The sequence below is a fragment of the Perognathus longimembris genome, chromosome 15 (assembly GCF_023159225.1).
Source record: "Perognathus longimembris pacificus isolate PPM17 chromosome 15, ASM2315922v1, whole genome shotgun sequence".
NCBI lineage: Eukaryota > Metazoa > Chordata > Mammalia > Rodentia > Heteromyidae > Perognathus > Perognathus longimembris.
This window is the reverse complement of record NC_063175.1, coordinates 47,211,209-47,234,488: the sequence shown is the minus strand read 5'-3', so window position 1 is coordinate 47,234,488 and position 23,280 is coordinate 47,211,209. Positions and strand designations below refer to the sequence as shown.

Here is a 23,280-nt window from a genome sequence, read left to right as displayed (position 1 = left end):
ATGACCAAAAAAAGCTGAGCAAGGGCATAAGGCCCTGAGTTCAAGCCCTAGTACAAGGAAGGGAGGGAGGGAGAGAGGGAGGGAGGGAGGGAGGGAGGGCTCTCAGAACTGTTAAGAATACAATTTTGCAGCTAACACAACCACTCGCTCTCACCTTCCTTCTACAAGGCTAAAGCTTGCCCAACTTTAATAACATTATTGAGGTGTAATTCATATACTAGACAGGGCTCTAATTTAAAGTATATAATTCAATGCTTTCTAGAATACTCGCTGAGTTGTGCGGCTACCCTCACAATCTAATTTCAGAACATTTCATTACCTTAGGAAAAAGAAAAGTGGTTTAGCCCTTAGCAGTAGTGCCCCCTCCCTCCACCCATCCATCTGCCTCTAGCCTGAAGCAACCACCAATCAACCTTGTGTGTTGAGGGGTTTGCCTGTTGTGAATATTCACAGAAGTGAAGCCACTCACCCTCAGCCTTCCCATCCATGGTACAACACGTTCCACTGGCACGCTCATTTTATGGATGAGTAATACTTTATGGCATAAATCTACCTGATTTTGTTCACCCGTTCATCTGGTGAAGGACAACTGGGTTGTTTTTATCAAAGGTCATCTCCATCCAAAAGTATAAGTGTCACAGGTCTATGCCCAAATCCCAGCAGACCACACGAAGCACTAAGAGCAATGCAAAGCACTGCACCCATGTAGTATATAATATATAATAAGCATTAGGAATTATATGAATTGTTAGGAACCACTGCAGCACTTCCTATATATAACAACATTAACAAGACCCTTCATGGTTGTTTTATGTTCAGTCAATAAACAATTAATAAGCCTCTACTGTAGGAAGGCACCAAGCCAAATCTATATATTCAGTTAACAAAACCTATTACCTCTACTTTTTAAGTCTTTAAGATTTCTATTTAGAATTTTAGGAAAAATCTACATATTTTCTTTAGCTCACTAACAGAAAGCAATAACAAAGGATATTTTAAAAGAAAGACTTGGGGCTGGGAATATGGCCTAGTGGCAAGAGTGCTTGCTTCATATACATGAAGCCCTGGGTTCAATTCCCCAGCAGCACATATATAGAAAAGTCCAGAAGTGGTGCTCTGCCTCAAGTGGCAGAGGGACAGTGCTCAGGCCCTAAGTCAAGCCCCAGAACTGGCAAAAAAAAAAAAAAAAGAAAAGAAAAGAAAGAAAGACTTTCAGGCACCTGTGGCTCACACCTGTAAACCTAGCTATGCAGGAGGCTGAGATCTGAAGATCATGGTTCAAAGCCAGCCCAGGCTTAGATAAGTCTGTGTGGTTAATCAGCAAACACCTGCGAGTGAAGGTATGCTCAAATGGTAGTGTTATCCTTGAGTAAAAAAGCCTAAGCCAGAGTGTGAGGCCCTGAGTTCAAGCACCACTAACTGCAGGAAAACATAAATAAATGTGAGCAGAGGATGTAGCTCAGTGGTAGAGCATTTGCCTAGCATGTGCAAGGCCCTGGACCTCTCTAGAATTGGGGAAAAAAGAGAGAGAGAAAGAAAAATGACTCTAATGAATACAAGTATTTCCCAGTGCCTTACGAGTAACATGGAAATGTGAAGAATAGCCAAAGAATTCAATAATACTTATCAGATAAATGAATGTCCATAGAATGAAATCATTTGTAATCATTTTGATGTTTACTACAGCCATTTTTGAAAATAAAATGCTGAACTTTATAAATTTTAAAAGGCAGTATAAAATGCATAAAAAGTAAATACCCCAATGTATCAAGGAATATTCATTAGAAAACAACCGGAACAACAACAAAATTCAAGTTGCAAATGTAATCCCAGGTTAGTCATTTTCTATACCACTACTTTCTAAAATGAAAGGAGTGAACTTATGTTACTCTAGTTGAAACAGTCTTGTCAAGGATAATGAGAATTTACTGGATTAAGTAGTTACAAAGAACTAGAAGGAAGGTGTTTGGGGGGAAAACAGGCAATTCTATGCAAAACCTTATTTATTATGTTGAAATGTCCTAGCAATTCCAGACAATTCAGCACAGTCAGGGAAGTCTCCGTTGCACTAATTAAGGTAAACCTTCCGAGGTAGAGAAAAAGGGCGAAACTTGGGGGGGGAGGGGAGGGCAGAGGATGACTCAATGTCATTCATGTGTTTTATTCTGTTTTAACTGAATGAATTCCAACATCCAGATTGCCACATGTTCCCACACTTCTGTACAAATAAAAACAAATCCCCTGCTTAGAAAGTGGGTTGTGTTCCAAAACTTCACTGGTAAACTAGTTGTGTAAAAACTCAAAATGAATTTTCCCCAAAGATAAATCGGTTTCCAAAGCTGATATACTAAGCATCTATCTCACTCACAAAGCAGCTGAAACACTGTTAAGTTATCTATCTATCTATTATTTATTTTTGGTGTAGGTCCTGAGGCTTGAGCTCGGGTCTGAGCAACTGTCCCTGAGCTTATTTATTTGCTCAAGGCTGGTAGGCTGGTGCTCTACCACTTGAGCCACAGCCCCACTTCAGGCTTTTTAAATGGTTAATTAGAAGTGAAAGAGTCTCCTGGACTTTTCCTGTCTGGACTGGCTTGGAACTGTGATTACAGGTGTGAGCCACTGGGGCCCCACCATTGGAAGTGTTTAATTCGTGAAAAGCAGCAGAGAGCAACACCAAGATGATAGAAACAATCACAGGGAATAGCTTCGTATTTCTGGGGTTCTAATGCTTAGAAGCTGAGTTGTTCACATTTCTGACAACATACCCTATCTTGTCCTAGCCCCTAGGAAGACTTCCTTGTTCTTCTCCAGAACAAGGAAAGTGGGGACTGGGAGACCAGAGTGGCTGTTCCTGGTCTATGCCACCAAATAGCAGAAATTTCCGTCACACCCCCAACAAGTCTACTCACCCGGAGAAGGTGCCAGACTCCAACATTCACCCTTCCTGTTAGGGTGATTTGCTTTGTTTTCCTTTTTTCCTCCTGACTCATACTTAGTGGTTAAAACCAACAAAACCCAACTTTGCTGAGCACAGTCACGGGTGGCTCTGCATGTCGACATGTGGAGTCCTTCCCAAGAAATAAGAGATGAAGAACATTCCCTGCACTCCAGCGGCTCACCTACACTCCTAGCTACTCCAAGGCTGAGACCTGAGGAGTGCAGTTCAAAGCTACCTGGGACACGAAAGTCCAAGTCACACACACACACAAATGATCCAGGGGGTGGCTCAGCCTGATGAATATGTAGCTGCTCAAACCTTTCCACACCGAAGCTGTCATTAGGGGCCTGGGGTGATATATCAGACAATACCGCCACCTGACCACCAAAGCCAAACTTCCGGATCTCAAACACTGGCAGAGCCCAAAACCTCAACAGTTAGAGTCAAACACAAAGCTTTTCCACGCTTCCACACCTGAGGGACGTCCTGCCCATTTGCATCACTGCACACACGCAGACCCCAGGGGCTGAGATCCAGGCAGACACCCCTCCTACAGAAGTTCTGGGGCCCGTCCCTGGTCCTGCCTGCCCTGGGGACCCTCACGGGGCACCCCTCTCCACGCACTGACCTGTTCCCTTCCGTATATCTCTGTGCTTAGACCGCACTCAGGCTCAACAGAAAAACACACAGAAGAAACTGCATGACTCCACCCACGACAAAACCACTCCGATGATTCCTTTCTCACCCTGACGCCCTCAAGTGCCCCCAACTCCATCGCCCTATCCTGGGTGACGGCCTGGAGAAGAACTGCAGGCCAGGAAGTGGCCCAGAATGAAGAGGCTCAAGGGGCAGACTGCACTCCGCTCTGCCCCTGCGCAGCCGTGACTTGGGGAAATCACAAACCTCCCAGAGCCCGTTTCCTCATCAATACAGTGAGGTAAGAGTATCCCCCATCTGTGGTGTTAGGACATTCTTCATGAGTGTTTTTTTTTTTAATCCTGAGGACAGGAGTAAGCAACTGGATTCCTGGTACCATAAAAAATGCTTTCGTTGTATATATGAAAGCAAGCCGGGTGCCAGGGCCTTACATCTGGAATCCTAGTTAATATGGAGGCTGAGGTCTTGGGATCGCAGTTCAAAGCCAGCCCAGGCAAGAAAAGTCTGAGACTCGAATCCCTAATTAACCACCAGAAAACCGGAAGTGATGCTGTGGTTCAAGGTGGTAGAGCACAACTTGCCTTGAGGAAAAAAAAAAGCTCAAAGACAGCACGCCCAGGCCCTGAGTTCAAGCCCCATGACAGACCAGAAAGACAGAGAGAGATTCAAATAGAGACTGCCAAAGGCCACAGTACAATGCAGCCTCCCCACCGCCCATGCTGAACCAGATCCCCACGGAAGCTGCCACCTCAGCACCAAGAGGCTGCCTGCTCCCCAGTTCCACACACCCCGCCTGTGCAGGAGGCTAAGGCCCCACCCCACGCCCCAAAGTCTTTCTCCACCCAGGAGAAGCACTACCTAGCGGATGTGCCAAAGCAACTTTGCTCAACACTGCCCCTTTCTTTCTTCCCCTCAAACTGAGCGATCTAGACTGAGCCAAGGCCCACCACCCCATCCAATCCTGGAGCCAGTTTTCCTCTAGTGTGGGCCCATCAAGTCCCCGAAATCAACCCAGATAGGACTGACCAATACCCCACTTCCCTTTAAAGGCCAGAGAAAATCTGGTTAACACATCAATTCATTTCACTCTTATTGAAGACAAGACCTTCCTGGCGTTGGTTTTGTTTTGTTTTGTTTTGCTGTTCTGAATACCTCGCTAGCAAAACATGCATTCCTTGAAATGTACCTTTATCAAAATGCATTATTACTAGTAAAACATGCATTACTTGCAATGCAACTTGATCGAGAGGCAATGAATGGAAGGCCATTCATTGTGGAGGCAACTCAGATTTCATAAAAAGTGTCTCCATTCTGCTGGTGTCACTTGAAGCAGTGCACTTGAAACAAATACTGAGGTGCGGGCCCTCCTTCCCAGCCCCCCCATCCCACCTGCGGGGCAGGACTTGGAACACAGCGGCCTGCAAAGAGATGCACTTTAGTTACTGCCATCCCAAATCTGTGTCCAGTTTTCCTTTGTGATTAATACTTTAAGATACATTAAAAGAAGCTGGGCTCTGGAGGCTCACGCCTATAATCCTAGCTACTCAGGAGGCTGAGATCTGAGGACTGCAGTTTGAAGCCAGCCAACTGGGACAGAAAAGTCCCTGTGAGATTCACATAGCTCCAATTAACCACTCAAAAAAACCCAGAAGTGGTGCAATGGCTCAAATGGTAGAGCACTAGCCTTGAGCACAAAGAGGCTCAGGGATAGCACCCAGGCCCTGAGTTCAAGCCCCACAACCAACACCAACTACAACAGAAATCAATGGACATAAGCAATGCTGTATTTTCAGATCAATTTACACACCCTTTGACAACACTGACCCTAACAGTGTTTTAGAAATCAGTTTCTTTTAAATTAGGGACTTCTGCAGAGTAAACCTGCCTTTGGCAAAAACCAGGCAGATACTAACAGGATGGTCTCTACAAGTGCCATCCAGCTAGTCTTATTTTTGGAGGGGAGGGGGAAGGATAAGGAGGGATGCCAGCTGGAGCTTGAACTCGGGGTCTGGGTGCTGTCCTTGAGCTTTGTTGGTCAAGACTAGTGCTCAACCACTTGAACCACAGCTTCACTTCCAGCTTTTCCGCTGGCAGGGGAGGGGAGTATAATCAGACATAAGATTCTCACACACTTTCCTCCCAAGGCTGGCTTCCAAACATGATCCTCAGATCTCAGCTCCTGAGTAGCTAGGATTACAGGTGTGAGCCACTGCTACCTGTCATGCCATCCAGCTCTAAAAACCCATTTCACACTGTGACTTTCCTCTTAGGTAACTTCTTCTAAGGGGAAAAACAAAGTTTTCCAATCTTGACCTGATTGGCCAATTGTGTGTGTGTGTGTGTGTGTGTGTGTGTATGTGTGCGTGTGACACTTTAGATCAAAGCCAGGAACTTGTACATGTTAGCAAGTGCTCTACCACTGAGCTTCATCCCCAGCCTTTGACCTTCCTTTCGGTCCACATTCCCCTTCGTGGTAGGGGGCTATGTGGAATATTACAGGCTATTTAGCAAGATCGCTGGCCTCTGGCCACTAGCCTCCAGTAGCAATCTTGGCCAGATGTGTAACGATTAAAATGTGCCAAACATTGCCCAATGCCTGTGGTTCGTGAAACCAACCCAGTTGGGAACTACTATCTTAGGCAACGGATTCCATGGAAAGTAAAGGTGAAGCAGCAGGGCCAGGACAAGGGCAATGATGATGCAGCAGTGGCGGGTGTAGGTGAGAGTTAGCCATGAAGTAACCCAGAAGTTACGCCTGAGGCTCGGTGAGCCCAAACCCATCAATCACAAGACACAGCAAGAAGTTCTACCATGATGCCTCGAACTGAAACTTCACAAGAATCCCAGCAGGGCTCCATAAATGGATACAGAACTCTACTTAATGACATACCAACTGCATGCGTAGGACTGAAGTGTACAGCGATAGAATGTAGCCGGGCATGGTGGTTCACTCCCACCATCCTTGCTACTCAGGAGGCTGGGATCTGAAGATCAAGGTTTGAAGCCACCAGAGGAGGAAAGGCGAGAAGCCCAAGCAAGAGCAGGAGGCCTGGAGTACAAATTCTAGAGCGGCATAAAAAAGACACATATATGCATGCATATAACATGCGTTATATATGTATATATTATATGTATATAATGATGTATATATTATGATGTATATATTATATGTGTATCATACACAGCTCATACATGCGTGTGTATTATATATCGTTTATGCATTTATAGTATGTACAGATCTACATACACATTCTTTCAACTCTTCTGTATGTGTGGAAATGTCCCTAATTAAATGCTTGGGCAAACGGAAGCACTTCAGAGAGCAGCAGCAGATCTGAACACCTGATGTGGCATGGCCCCGCCTCCTACCTTGGTTAAAGGTCACCTAAAGGTCACCGCTTACCTCCTGTCTCTGCTCCCTGTGCAGTTACCCAAAGGTGGCTTAAAGATGTCCAGGTAAATAAAGCCAAGCCTCAAAAAGGAATAAAAGGCCCCTTCTCCCTCTGCACCCTGCTACTGCTTGGTTTAGACCTTAACATTGCATTAAGAAAAAAAAAAACAAAAAACAGCATACTACATCACCTAATTTTGTTCATCTTTCTGCCACGCATAGCTTGACATCTGAGAAAAAAATTCCTCCGAGGCTCTTTTATTTGTTGTATCCTCAATTTTAGCAAGTGTCCTGTCATCTGTTATGAACAGAGTTACTTCGTGGGCCATTAGCTACCACTGTGCCTTCCCACGTGACGTTTATACAACACAGATGACTGACACCTACCCACAACACCTTTATCCTGTTTATCTGTGGGCTTCTCCACTTAGCAGAAACTCTGCCCACAAAAGAAAAATTGCACAAAGAACATTTCCACTGACCCCTGACACACGCAATCAAGGGAAACACTCTTTAGTAATCCAGTTCACTGTTTATCAAACAGCATAATCATTTCTCTTGAGGTCAGGAATAGTTCTTTTCCCACAGTGCTTTGAGCCAACCTCATGATTACTTTGTGCCACCAAATGAGGGCAAAGTCAGTAACAAAATGCATGACCTCCGGCTACTGCACAAAGGCTCTCACTTCCTGGATTCTCCTACCTTCCACTAGCACTTGCCACAGGAACAGGAAGTTCTGCGACGAGGCTGTGTTCAGGTCCCAAGTTCCATCATATAGATCAATGGAGTCTATGCAAGGCATAGTCCCTCCTAAGACAACAGCAGGCAGGGCAGAGCCATATTAGAAGTAGTAATGGAACAGAGGGTTGGGGCTAAGGGATAGAGAAAAGGTATCCTGGCTGCTTCAACTTCAGCACTCAAAACAACAATAACAACAAAGCAGCAATAGTAGCAGTATTTTTGCATCTCAGATTTATTCAGGTTTGTTATTTTATCCTAACTGCTCTTTACTTATGGGGAAGCCACTCTCCATATGCTCTACCAGGCCTCATTCTTATTTTCCAGCATCCTCTGACTTTGAAACAATTACCTTTTACATACTGAAAGTGTGGCAGTCAATACCTCTTCTATTTCCCTGCCATCTGTGCTTTGTCACCTTTCCCTCCAGCTAATGATCAGAGACAAGAATAGATTCTTCTTCCAAACAAACCATCCTTGCTTCCTTTGGAATCAACTGCTCACACGATCTATCAGGCAGATGTTCAAGCTGCCTTAGGCCATCTCTAAGGCTTTCTTCCTCATTATGCCAGGTGCATTTTCTTTTCCCCTTAAGCCAGGCATGTCAGTGAACACCTGTAGTCACATCTACACAGAAGGCTGAGGCAGGAAGATCACTTTGGTCCAAGAGTTCAAGGCTAGCAAGGAGTATGGTGACATGGCAAGATACCATCTGAACGATGATGATGATGATGATGATGATGATGATGATGATGATTAATCTCTTAACATTCTGAGAAGACAGAAGCACAATGATGGAACCAAGCCTAGTAGCCAAAGAAAACCATCAGTATATCCAACAAGGTGAAAAATTAAGCCATGGTATTTCATTGGTTGCCCTCACATTGTCCTCATAACCAGCCTGTGCATCTGAGGAATGCTGGAATGTTCCTCATGCTGCTTTCTTGGCCTAGAGATAAGGATGCAGTCCTGCCCCAGGCCTGGCATAGACAGAGAAAAACAGACACAGATTTATGAATTCTATATGATGTACAATAGATCTGATGTATGCATAAGCCAGGCTGTCTCAGCCTAATCCATTGGGCAACCAATGCCTAGTCAGCATCTCCTATGCTCTTATCGATGTAGTTTTTTTTTTTGGTTGTTTTTTGGTGTTGTTTTTTTTTTGCCAGTCCTGGGACATGAACACAGGGCCTGAGCACTGTCCCTGGCTTGTTTTTGCTCAAGGCTAGCACTCTGCCACTTGAGCCACAGCGCCACTTCTAGCCGTTTTCTATACATGTGGTGCTGAGGAATCGAACCCAGGGCTTCATGTATAGGAGGCGAGCACTCTTGCCACTAGGCCATATCCCCAGCCCTCGATGTAGTTTTTAAAGTAATTTTTACTGCGATCTAATTCACACAGCATCGTCAAAACCCATTGATTTTCAATATGTTTACCAAGCTGTGTTCTACCCCCTTAGCTAACTCCAGAAGTTTTCCAATACTCCTCAAAAAAAAAAAAAAAGTTAATATATATTAGAGTCTCTAACTTCCAACAAACTCTAACCTACTTTGCCTTTAGGAGTATGTCTATTCTGGGCATTTTAGATCACTTGTGACCTCTTGTGTCTGGCTTCTTTCACCCACAAGAATGTTTTCAAGATCCACCCTCATGTTGCAGAACTTTTCTGAAGTTCATTTTTTTTTTAATGGGAAAATAGTACTCCATTGTAGAAATATGCCACCATGTCTTATTTATTATGTCCTAGCTCCCTTACAACTAAATTGTAAGTCGATAGGTTGCTTCTGGTCTCTCTATTCTACTGAGAGCTTGAAGCTAACCTTACAGTAACACTACTGAGTTGGTAACTGTGCCTTTGTATTGAGTTTTTAAATGTTAAAAATGAGTCCTCCAACTTTTTCAAGACTATTTTTCCACATTCTAAGTCCACTGCACTACCACGTGAGTTTTAAGATCAGCTTACCAACTTCTACAAAAAAAAATAATAATAACCTGTGATTTTATAAGCACTGTACAGAATTTGTAATCTGAGGAATACTGTTAACCTGCTACAAGTCTTCCAATCCATGAACATGGGATATCATTCCATTTATTTAGAACTTAAGTTTTCTTCAATAATATTTTTTGGTTTGTAGACAAGTACTTAAGAACTTTGTACTTTTTGGTACTAATTTCATTTCTAATTTTTTTTCATGATGTTTATATCCTGCAACATTTCTAAACTCATCTGTTAGCTCACTTGTGTATCTTGGTGTGTCTTAGAAATTACTACATATCAGGTTATTTGTGACTACAGAATTTTCTTCTTCCTTACCGATCTCAATGTCCTTTGCTGGAATTTCTAGAACAAAGATCAGTGTGAATTGTGAGAATAACAATATTGTGTATCTATAGATGCTAAAAGATGCTTTGTACCCTAGATTGTAAGTTAACTGTATGCTTTCCTGTAGTCTTTATCCCTGTTGATGGATTTCAGCAGGAAAAGATGTTAAATCACATAAAATGCTTTATTTCTGCATCTTCTTGAATACACTAATACAGCAAGTTACAGTTGATTTTACATGGCCACATTTTAATTGCTCAGTGAATCCATACCTTGCCAGGGTTGCCAGCCATTTGTATACAAAAAAATTGATTTGGTTAACTGGTGTCACACTGAGAATTTTCAAATGTATATTCACAGAGATATTTTAGTTTTCTTATAATGTCTTTATCTGGTTTGGGTATCAGGTTTGGAATACTGGCTTCACAGAATGAACTGAAAAGCACTGCCTCCTTTTCTTTCAGTGAGTATGTGATACCAGTTGGTAACATTCATGTACTGAATTCACACTGTAAGCTATCTGGTTCCAGCATTTTTGTTATATGGGAAATTTCTAGTTATCATTTCAACCTGTCTACTTGTTATTCGTCAGACATGGAAATTGGTATACAGGAAGAGTCTGTCCATTTCATTTAGATGATCTCATTTATTGGCACATACCTGTTACCTGTGGAGAGCCTGCTGTCTGTTCCTTTACTACCTTTTCCTTCTTCTGAGGCCCCCACTACTAGTATGTTTGAGGATGTCACACATCAAATTTGTGCATTTCTTTCTTTTCTTTCTGTTCTTCAGCCTGCCCTAGCAACTGACCTGACTTCAAATTTACTGATTCATTCTTTGGCAAGTTCAAATCATCTGTTGAGCCTCTCTAGTTAATTAATTAATTTAAAATTTTTTAATTACTGAATTTTTCAAATCCATAATTTCCAAAATCTGGAGTTTCCTCAAGGACCTTTCTATTAACTACCTTTTTCCTGTATTGGCCTATGTTCTTTTTTTTAATTAATTAAAAAAAATTTTAATTTTTATTGTCAAACTGATATACAGAGTGGTTACAGTTTCATACGTTAGGCATTGGATACATTTCTTGTACTGTTTGTTACCTTGTCCCTCATTCCCCCTCCCCTCCCCCTTTCTCTTTCCCCCCAGTTGTTCAGCAGATTTACACTAAACAGTTTTGCAAGTATTGCTTTTGTAATCATTTGTCTTTTTTACCCTGTGTCTCTCGATTTTGGTATTCCCATTCAGTTTCCTAGTTCTAATACCAGTATACACGGTTTCCAATGTACTCAGATAAGATACAGAGATAGTGCAGGTACAACCACAGGAAGGGGATACAAGAGGATCATCAATAATAGAAGCTACGGTCTCATATTGCATGTTGAAAGTAATTACAACAGTGATATAACAGTCGTTTCCATAACATGGAGTTCATTTCACTTAGCATCATCTTTTGTGTTCATAAGGGTATAGCTATTGGGCTCTTGTGATCCTCTGCTGTGACTAGCCTAAACCTGTGCTAATTATTCCCTATGAGGGAAACCACAGAGCCATGTTTCTTTGGGTCTGGCTCACTTCACTTAGTATAACTTTTTCCAAGTCTTTCCATTTCCTTACAAATGGGGCAATGTCATTCTTTCTGATAGAGGGATAAAATTCCATTGTGTATATGTACCACATTTTCCTGATCCATTCATCTACTGAGGGGCATCTGGGTTGGTTCCAAATTCTAGCTATGACAAATTGTGCTGAGATGAACATTGTTGTGCTGGTGGCTTTAATGGATCAAATTAAAACAGACACCCTGAAAACACTAAAGGAAGGAGTAGGAGAAACACTTGGGCTCCTTGGCACAGGATGGAACTTCCTTAACAAAGACCCAGAAATGCAACAAATCAAAGAAAGAATGGACAAATGGGAGCTGCAGAGCTTCTGCAGGGCAAAGGACATAGCTCGCAAGATAAACAGAAAGCCTACAGATTGGGAAAAGATCTTTACCGGCCATACAATGGACAAAGGCCTCATATCTAAAAAAACCGCAAAGAACCAATAGCCCCCCATCAAGTGGGCTAAAGACTTACAAAGAGACTTCTCTGATGAGGAAATGAGAATGGCCAAGAGACATATGAAAAAGTGCTCTACATCACTGGCCTTAAAAGAAATGCAAATCAAAACAACATTGAGATTCCATCTCACCCCAGTAAGAATGTCCTATATCAAGAAAACTAACAATGACAAATGTTGAAAGGGATGTGGCCAAAAGGGAACCCTACTTCATTGTTGGTGGGAATGTAAATTGGTTCAGCCACTCTGGAAAGCGGTATGGAGATTCCTCAGAAGACTAAACATAGAGATCCCCTATGACCCAGCAGCCCCACTTTTGGGCATCTACCCGAAAGACCACAAACAAGAAAACACTACGGCCTATGTTCTTGTTTCTTTGCATATCTTCTAATATTCTGTCCAATTTATGACATTTTAAGTCTAGAATGTGTCATTTCTGAAAATCAGGTTTTCCCCTCACCCCAGATTGTGTTTTGTAACTCTTCAGTGATTTTCCTGAACTTATTCTAGAAAGTCTGTACTTTTTATCATGTGTGAACACTGAAGTCTCTACTTCCATGTTCCAATAGTGATTAGACAGGTTTCCTTAAAGGCTCACACTAATAAAATTTTCTACCCTTTACCAAGAATCTTCCTCCTCCACATCCGTGTGTGTGCACATGCATGTGTGTGCCTGTGCATGCGTGTCACACGTCAGGGTATGTCTTTAATGCTCTGCCAAACAGCTGGTAACTCTTAAGTCTTCACTTCCTACTTGCATAAAGCTTCAAAGTCAGCCACCGGTGATAATTCGGGGCCTTCTAAAGTATTTCTCCTTGTCACACGCAGAATGTTTAAAAGTCCCGGGAATGTGTTGGAGCTTTTTAGATCCTCCAATAAACATACCCTTCCTGAATTTTTTGGTTGGCCAGTCACTGGTTGGCCTTAAATAGCAACCTGACCTCAGGCAGCTGTGACTGAAAACATCACTGACTGATGTCACCAAATGTTCGGTGGGTATGTTAGCCCAAGGTGAGATAATCAGCTCAAATAAAGACAAGCCCTCATATGAGTAAGGAGCTGTTAAGCAAGCTACCCAACAGTTCCGAGTCATGGTTCTTTGCAGATGTCCATTGGGGAGATCTAATTTTATACTGCCCATCTAATAGCTATCAGAATTAAGGGTTTTCACAGATATCGTATTTGCAAGGCTTTAAAGAACACCATAAAAATGGGGAAGGAGGATGAGATTAAATACAATGCAAATTAAATTCCAGCATTTTCCAACATTTCCAATACTTTCCTTGAATTTTCCTCAAATGGTTGCAAGTCTTTTATTTCCATAGTTAAAAAACAAAACAAAAACAAAAATTTAAAAACAAACAAACAAACTTTGAGCCAGATGCCAGTGGCTCATATACTTAATCCTACCTATCTGTTCCAGAGACTGAGATCTGAGGATCGCGGTTCAAAGCCAGCCAAAGCAGGAAAAGTCCATGAAACTCTTATTTGCAATGAACTACTCAGAAAAAGCCGGAAGTGGCACTGTGGCTCAAGTGGTAGAGAGCTAGCCTTGAGCCATAGGAGCTCAGGGATAGCACCCAGGCACAGACTTCAAGCCCCAGGAATGGCAAAAATACATAAATAAATACAAAAACGTTGGCATCCATGGGTTTGCTGGTGTTTCCACTGTCTTTATGTAGATGTCCAGAGGTCCCTCACATCTGTAGTGTTCCATGGTGATTTTAGTGGAATACTTATCATTATTTTAAACTCAGTACTATTAATGCTCAATAGCATAGCATTAACATTTTCTGCTCCCTTCCTTTCTGAAAGCCTGCTGCTGAAGCAGACTTTCTAAGAAAGACAGAAAATTCACCGGCCTAACCAGTCAAATTTTCTTTTAGAGGAATCCCTAAGATTGCTTCCTACAACTGAGCCAACAAGAGAGAATATATTTTGCATTGGGAGTACATTTCTTAGTAAGTTTTCCATGTCACTGTGTATTGATTTCAACATCTCAAAGCTGGTTCCTGATGAAATGACCCCGATTTCAATTCTAAAATTGCAGGTGCACAGATACTTGAGAATACATAACAATTGTGCTCATTATACTGTTAACACCTGGCTGAGAAAGGGGAGAAGGAGCTGGTCACACCTTCTGAAAAGCTATTCTAGAGCACAGTGAGAAACAAAGCCACAGGAGTCCACACCCTTTAGAAAGGAGAACTAAGGACCGGAGTCCCGGTTCTATCCCCTACAGTCTCAAGTCGGACAAGCATATTTAAAAGCATCTGGGGATGGGGTCTGTGGTTTACATGGTAGAGGGAATGCTTAACAAATGAGACACCCTGGGTTCGATCCTCAGTACAGGAAAATTAAAAATAAAATAAAATAAGCTAGGCACTAGTGGCTCATACCTGTAATCCTAGCTACTCAGGAGCCTGAGATCTGAGAATCTCATTTTGATGCCAGCCCAGGTAGACAAATTGCTGAGGCTCTTACCTCCAATTAATCAGCAAAAAACCAGAACTGAAATGTAGCTCAAGTGGTAGAGCACCAGCTGTGAGTGAAAAAGCTAAGTGAGGGTATGACGCCCTTAGTTCAACCCCCGGTACAAGCACAAAATAGATTAATCGTCAGATATAGATAGATAGATAGATAGATAGATAGATAGATAGATAGATAGATAGATAGATAGATGGCAGGCAGATGGATTTATATGCCCCAAAATATCAGCTATAATAATAATTACACAAAGTTATTATGGAGTGGAAAGAATCAGGAGAAATACACATTTCTACTGCACAGAAATCTACCGATAATTTCTTCTACTTTCTTCCGCTGAAGTAGAGAGTAGCAACTTTCTTTCCTGATGCTAACTCTACGAGCTGTGAACGTTGAGGAGAGCGGCTGATTCTGCTTGAATAGTTTTTGAACACTGAGGACTCGGATGTGCCACCACAACTACTTGGGGATTCCAAACACTCATTTTCCAACAGTCAGTCCTCATTCAACACCTTCTGGAACCTTCCCTAGTGAAGGCATCACCACATCCCATTGCAACCAGTACTCTTGAACAATGGGGATGCACATCACTCCAGGGGATTCAATTAACTCCTAGAAACAGCTTCAGGGCCACCCGGTGACTCAGAAGAGTGTACTCAAGCTGGGTCAGACCATTTTAATGACATCTTATTGTGAAGTAATGAGCCTAATGTGGTCATAAATTGCTGAGAAGGCAATTTTGATTGAATAAGCTGTACCAAGAAATACACTAGAGCTCAGGATTCCGCCGGTAACAGTACATGCAGGCCCCTCAAGAAACAGCCTTGAATCTGAGTACACATTTCCATGGCTAGGTCCTACAGTTCTCTTGGCGAAAGAAGCAGGTGACAGGTTCTGGTGGCTTGCACCTGTACTTCTAGCTACTTGGGAGGCTGCGAGCTGACGATTGCAGTATGAAGCCGGCCCAAAGAGGCAATTCTGAGAGACCCTTAGCTCCAATTAACCAGCAAAAAGCCAGAAGTGCAAGTGTGGTTCAAGTGGCAAATGCCAGCCTTGAGCAAAAAAAAAAAAGCCAAGGGAGAGCACAAGACCCTGAGTTTAAGGCCCAGTACAGGCATCCAATTTTTTTTTAAATATATAAAAATAAGGTCATTCCATTCTTTACTGTCATCCCCATCTAAGAAAGAAAAAAGGAAATGCTCTTTTTTTTTTCCTTAAGGCAAGAAAAACAAAAGCAAGACAAGAAACCTGTGGAACAAAAAGTGGGGTCACGAGGCTGGGACTATGGCCTAGTGGTAGAGTGCTCGTCTCGTAAAAAGTGGGGTCACGGAGACATTGGGTCACAGTGCACAGTGATCCACACCCACTGGCCACCTCACTGCTGCGCTGTAAGAAGCGATCTGTAAATGCTTTGAAAACACAGACAGCACAAGCAGCCAGCACTTGGGAAGTCAGCAAGGTCATCTGGTGGTGACGCGTGGAGAAAAGGGTTGCTAAGGAATGGGAGGACCTTTGACTAAATGAATCATGTGCGTTTACAAGGGAGAACTTTCAGTAACAAAGGATCTCCAAAAATAAGAGCCTGTACAAAATCAAAAACACATACACAAATACACACGATGTCTTAGCTCCACTTGACAATCTCATTGAGATAAGTTCTGGGACCAGGAGACACCCATCAGACTGTAATGAAGCACAACCATGTAGTAGCTTATCAGTCAGCCTGAGAAACTTCTTTACCCATGAGAATTCTCTGTCCTTATATCCCGTTGGACTTCAAGAGCAAGGACCCTATCTGTCACAGGCTGGGGGCCATGACGATCTTAATGTATTCACACATATGTTCCTCGACCTATAGGCTACATCACCTTAGCTAAATCACCCTAAGTCCAAAATGCATTTCATTCATTTAACCTGAACATCCTAGCTCAGCCTAGCCTATTAGTACCACGCACAGACCCTTCCACTAGCTTAGAGTCTTAGTAAAATCATTGAACATAAGGTCCATTTTATAGTACTGTTGGTATCTCCTTGATGTACTAAACATACTACTGAAAATGGGGGAGGGAGGAAGAACAGTTGTTTGGGGATATGACTTTCTTGTTGATGTAAAGTCAAAAATAATAAGTTGAGTCATCCTAAGTCAGGGGCCATCTGTACAAACATAGCCACCAGAAATAATTTAGTACTCCCCCATGATTTCTAGGGCTTGGATCGGCCCTTGCAATCATGATCTGGAAGGCAGGGGAGGTCTGCTGTGTTTCTGACTAGTATGACTCTGGGTCAATCTTGACAGGTCTGGAGAGGAGGAAGACCTTGTCCTCATAATCGAGACTTACTAAGCATAGATGATACCCAGTTTTAATAGAACCTTGTCACCTGTCACACTAAAATCAGATTGTTCATTTAACTATAGTCCCTGGGAGGTAGATTCCTACTGAACTACATGTTGGCTACGATAATCTTACTGATCATTTTGGTGGATACCAGCTGTAAACATGTTTATAAGCTTCTTTTATGTGTGGGTATATTTTAAGGAACACTGTAATAAAAATAATTTAAAGCATCACATAGCTCCTGACTGATGTTTGTTTCTCTAAAAAGAAGTCTATCTTATTGAAGCTTTAAAACCTACTGTCCTACATATCAATTTGCCTCCCTGCAGAAAAGGAGACAAATGATTAATTGTTCTTTTCAAGGAAAGCAGTATTAGAATATTGTTCAGTGGGAAATTCTGGCGTAGGGGAGAAAACATAGACACAATCAATTCAACACTGGGTAATCCATTCACAGAACAGGTTGTTTTATGGTTATTCCTTGACATTGGGCTAAGTTTAAAAGTTTCATTTATCTACCTTTCCATTTGTTAAAATTTCCTACCACTCGTTCCATGTGGAACATGAGAGTCTGGACATCAAGGAACTTTTTAAGAAACCATGTTCAAGTTCCATGCTACAGTATAAAGCAGGCTAGGCATACAAAATAACCAAAACACTGAGCAGCCTCAAGCTCTCCTTTTTTCCCCATCTCTCAACAGGTCTTGTATTCTAAGCCATGAAAACATGAACTCAGTATTGGTCACTCTGCCTGTATACCAATCTCTATGACAAAACAGCCTCTGCTCCCACCCCCCACCCCAACAAGCTCCCGGCAAACAGGCTCCTAAAGGACCACAGCATGGACTGTGGGGTCTCAGCACCTTCGACCACGATAGCTCCTTCCCACAGGCGAAGCATAGAAGCTTCACTCAGCAGACAGGCCTAGCACCCCAAATGCCCCAGGGCAAAAATTAAGACTTGGGAGCAATGCAAAGTTGTCTTTTATTCTACTCAGATGTCACTCCCCCGAAAGCGACCGCCTAAGCTCAGTGCTGCCTTACTCAGCAAAGACTTCCTTGAAAAGCACAGAGAATGAAAAATAAATACCAATAATGAGATGGGATGAAAAGCCCACTGGGGGAACTGAGTCCTCATAGCACCAAGGAAAGTCCTGCCGACACCCAAACTTCTCCCAATAACTAGACAACCATTTCGATGATAACCATTAAACACGAGTGGTAGTGTGAGCCCTCAGTGCCAGGCTTCCATCTTACCTTCATTATAATAAGGTGTGGGGTTTTTTGGTTTATTTTACAGAGAAAGATGTTAAATGTGCTCATCAGCATGGGGAAGCCAATAACTAAATGATGACATTTCTTGGACTATCCACTACAAGTCCTTCAGGATTGGAAAATTCGACCCACTGCAGAGCTGACTATAAATAGCTTTGTTCCTTCCTGCTAGGCTGCTGCAGCCACCAATACCAAAAGGCTGGGCCACCCAGCACGCACCTTTCTCTGCACGGTAGTGAGAAAGCACGTAGGGGTTCTGACGTACAAAGACCTGGGTTCAAAGGCCACTTCTGGCACAAAGCTAACCATAGACCTTTGACCAAGTGATCGATTCCTCTGTGAACTCTTTTTCTGATCAGGAAAATGTTAGAGGAGCCTATGACTGGTCTATGGGGTTAATTCGATAACCATGTAAATGAAACTGGCGATATGCTGGAGTGGGGCTTCTTCATCTGCTGGCATCCCAGGACAGACGGCTGGCCCCACCTAAAAGATGCCAGCATCCCAGGACAGAGAGCTGGCCCCACCTACAAGATGCCAGCATCCCAGGACAGAGAGCTGGCCCCACCTACAAGATGCCTGCGGCTCCGGGATTGCCAAACAACCCCAGGGAAAACCACTACACGGAATATTTAAGAAATGTGGATTTCTTTCCCACCCTCAAGTTTCTGAAGCAGGAAACTGGGGAGAATTTTTCTGCAAGCCTTTTTCTCTCACCTAACCAGGCAATAACAAAACACATGGAATGGGACCGGCTTCCTAAATACTCTTACCACGACCACCTTTCGGTCTGCACACCCAATTCTGGGCCAGCTCTATGGCCATTCTGCTAGCTACCGTTGCCTTCCTTACCCACCCATGCTGTACAGTGGACTTCACAAAAGCAAAGCATAGGCTCTGCCTCGGACCCAAGTGGGGTGGGGAACAGCAGGGGTGTGGGGCAACTCTTAAAAAGTTCTCATATGTAAAGTCTCAGTTCCTTGACAAGGTCAGCAAGGCTCAGCTTAACCAGCCATTCATTCCAGCCTGAACCTCCCAGGCTCAGTGGTGTCCTCCCCTCCCTGTCTCGGAAACTCTCCAGAACTCTTCAGCACACTACATTCATGGCCCCATAGTACTTTGCGGTAAGTCTTGGCCCTACCACTAGATTAGTGACTGTAGGACTTGTGCCTCCTTTTCCCTGACTATGGTGGAGGTGGCTCTTGTTCCCCGGCTGCCCTCATGAGCCTTCTCTCTCTCTTTCACCTTGTCCACACAGAGGTCTAAGCAGGTGTCCCTGCTTAGGTGTCCAGCCCTGCAAGGCTGTGTTTTGAGAGGTCAGAGGTCACCAGACCATTCGTAAAAAAATCCTGTTTTCTAGTATAAGAGAAGGAATGGAGTATCACCCACCCCAGTAACCTTGAAACACTGAGAGAAGTTTCTGGAGCATTTGAGGAAGGTGTACGTGTGATCCCAAGAGTGAACATGGAGCCATCACGGCTGCCTTCTGGCTGGCTCAAGGGGCAGGCGATGCATGTGCCCTTCCTGCCTTCCTTCCTCATTACTGGGCTGAGAGATGAGCAGTCGACGCATCTGTGGGCAAGGGGTACTCAAGGAGAGAAATCCATTGCAGAGGGGCAGGTGAGGTAGGGGAAAGGAGCTCATCTCTGATTACCCATGGCAGCCACCCTTAGATGAATAAGATCCTGAAGAGAGCCAGACAGTATACAGTAAAGCAGAGGAAAAGAACAAACCCAGTGCCTTAGTGACATCACTGACTGGAGGGCACACCTTACTAAGGCCTAACCAACAGATCTAGGTGAACACGACAGAGATAGCTACCACCTGGGTACCAGAATGTGCAAGTGGTGATTAGCCAACACAAGTCCCACAACTCCACCACCAACTTCAAACTCTACCTCCTGAGTAGTGAGGAGATGGGCGTAGATATGAGAGTGTACGCACAGGACCCGATAGCACACAAACACAGAAACTCGTAAGATGTGCCCTTCCTTTGGAAACATTACAAGGCTGGGGTGGGGCTGTCTCTCTAATCAAAGCTTATTCTCATTAGAAATAACAAAGTATTTGTCAGCCCCACCCTGCTGATTGAGAAGGAACATTGTTTAGGCCACACTCAACAACTAAAGACAAGAATAATGTCAGCTAATAGACAATGTGAAGCAATGTGAAGCCGTTACTTGAATATTTGTACTGATGAGTACAGTATCATTACGACAGCTAAAACTATTCCTTGAGTTAGAGTGGTATGGCCTGCAGTCCCAGTTATTTGGAAAGCTGAGTCAGGAGAGTCACTTTGGCCCATGAGTTCCAGACCAGCCTAAGCATCAAGATCCTGTCTCAAAAAATGAAAGTTAAGTATTCAACACTGAAACTCAGATCTGTAACTCATAAATCCAAGGGGGTGGGGGGAGAGATTAAAGAAAGATTTCAGCTGGGTAGCGGGGCACAATTTTCATAGAACCCTCCAAAATTTTTCAAAGAACCCAAAATACTAGTAATATTATACTTTTTAAGAACTTACACGCAACTGTCAGGCACAATGGAGAGAATACAAACAGGAAGTGGCCACAGTGGGGAAAATGAAGCATCTATCTTGCAAGCTGCAAGTGAAAAAAATCCAACTTACCAGACTTTAAAAAAAAACTTAAAAGAGAGAGAGGGGGTGAGAGAGAGAGAGAGAGAGAGAACTCAATCCATTCTGGCAATGTAATGACTCTGTTGCCCTTGGATACAAAGCACAAGGTAGGCCCTTGATAAAGTGTTCCATTGCACAAACACTATCAAGCGTGGACATTTCTTCCCTAAACCTTGGAGTTCATAAATGTGGGGCTTTGCTTTCTACCTTACTTGTATGTGTTTTATTATTTTTTAATTGTACAAATTGATGAGATACAGTGTAATGGTTCAATACATGTATACAATGAATAAAGATCAAGTCAGAATCGTTGATGTTTTTATCACAAACATTTTTAAAATTTTGATTCATATGTAATAATTGCATATCTCTGTTTTTCTTTTTTAATGCCTATCCTGGGGCTTGAACTCAGGGCCTGGGAGCTATCCCTGAGCTTTTATGCACCAGGCTAGCAGTCTACCACTTGGAGCCACAAATCCACTTCTGTTGGGTTTTTTTGTTTGTTTTGTTTCGCTTTTGGAGGGGAGGGTACACAATTGGAAATAAGCAGCTAACTGACTTTCTTCCCTGGGCTGGCTTTGAACCACGATCCTCAGATAACTTAGCCTTGTGAGTAGCTAAGATTATAGGCACGAGCCACTGGCACCCAGCAATAATTGTACCTCTTTATGAAGTACAGTGAGGTATGTTAACAGATAGACACAATATGTACAGACAAAAATCAATCAGGGTGAGAACATTGGTATCTCATTGGAGTCTTGAAGCTCCTTTCCTTAATACTGTAAGTTACTGTAAACTACAGTTACCTGTTTATTATTGAACTCATATTGATTTTTTTAATTGCCTGGCACTAGTGACGTGACTCACACCTATAATCCTAGCTACTAAGGAGGCTGAGATCTGAACATCATGGTGCAAAGCCAGCCCAGGCAGAGAAGACAATATCCGTGTAAGACTCTTAACTCCAATTAACCACCAAAAAAAATCTGGAAGTGGTATTCAGTTCAAGTGGCAGAGCACCAGCCTTGATTAGAGAAAGCTAAACACCAAGGGACAGTACCTTCCTTGATTGAGTTCAAGACCCAGGACAGGCTCTAAAATAAATAGATAGATAGATATGCAAATAAGGAGAGAATACAAGTAAGCAAGAAAGGAAACAATACAAAATTACCTAGAATCTTCTTGCTCAAAAATAAGGTGCTTTTTCCCTATGTGTGAACACTTTTAACCACAGTGGACTCCACAGCAGCACTGTCCAGGAAACCGCTTTTTCTGCATATCATAAATGGCGTCTCCCTGCCAGCATAGGCGCCTCCCACCCACCTTTCCCATCCCTGTGCTATGATCTTCTCTGCTTCATGGCTCACGGGGACGTGAGGGAAGCTCTTACTCCCAGCCTCAGTGGCCTCTTGCATTAATTATGTCACTGAAAAGAAACAAAAACAAAAACAACCGACGATCAACTCCAAAGGCAGGGCTGGCCTGCCTGGCACACAACATGTACTCAAGAATCCGCAGAAGCATAAACCAACAGCGTTCAGCTGCTTCACCACGGTCCATTTATACTCGGGGTTAAGAAAAAGGCACAGGCAGCCAGCTCCAAGTTTCAAAGCAACCCTGCTGACTGCATGCAATCAGGCTTGAATCCCAGTCATCACTCCCAACACGGGAGGCACAGAAAGAGAACTCGGGATGAAAGAATACAAGGAAACATCAGAGCTGGGGTTCAGCTTTCTCTTTCGGCCTCAGGCTCCTTCCTCTTCTTAAACCCAACTAGGCACAGGAAGTCTTCACCCAGATGCCCAATCCCAAACCCAAACTGACTAAGAAAGAAGCAGAGGGCTGTCAACTAATGGATCGCTGACTCTTGGGGTTGTAAAGGTAGTTTAAAAACTCCAGCCTAATTGCTAGGAACTTGAATGTAACACATACTTTTTTTTCCTCATTACTACATATCAATATTGGGGGGAAACTGGAAAAGGGGAGGCTGGATTTCATCACTGCTGCATGTACTGAAACAACACGTTGAATCCTCCCATTAATACGGACATGGAATACCTGTGAATCAAAAATAAGTATTAGCCAGGGGTTGGGGACTCACCTGTAATCCTAGCTACTCGAAAGGCTGAGATCTGAGGATCAAAGATCAAGGCCAACAGAGACACTGAAGTCCAAGAGATTCTAATCTCCAATTAACAACTAAAAAGCCAGAAGTGGAGTTGTGACCCAAGTGCTAGAGCATTCGACCTGAGAAAAATCCCTGTGTTCAAGCCTCAGCATACACAGACAGAACAAAATACTAAAAAAGTAACGTTAATATAGATGCTTACAAAACAAAATAATTCTTTAAGTATATTAGGTCTGCTTTCAACACTTAAGAAAACATCTCACATGTTATTAAAACGAATCCGTCCAATAGAAAGATCACCA

The 23,280-nt window shown here is 43.0% G+C and overlaps 1 protein-coding gene and 1 long non-coding RNA gene across 3 annotated transcripts in view; one reads left to right on the top strand and one right to left on the bottom strand.

The window, feature by feature from the left end:
- Nedd4l (NEDD4 like E3 ubiquitin protein ligase) overlaps nucleotides 1–23,280 on the bottom strand; it is a 283,441-nt gene that overhangs the window by 249,994 nt on the left and 10,167 nt on the right. The gene's annotated exons all lie outside the window — the stretch shown is intronic.
- Nucleotides 8,598–9,719, top strand: LOC125364283. The gene is made up of 2 exons (XR_007213454.1): nucleotides 8,598–8,851; nucleotides 9,092–9,719. It is a non-coding gene; the product is annotated as an uncharacterized LOC125364283 (long non-coding RNA).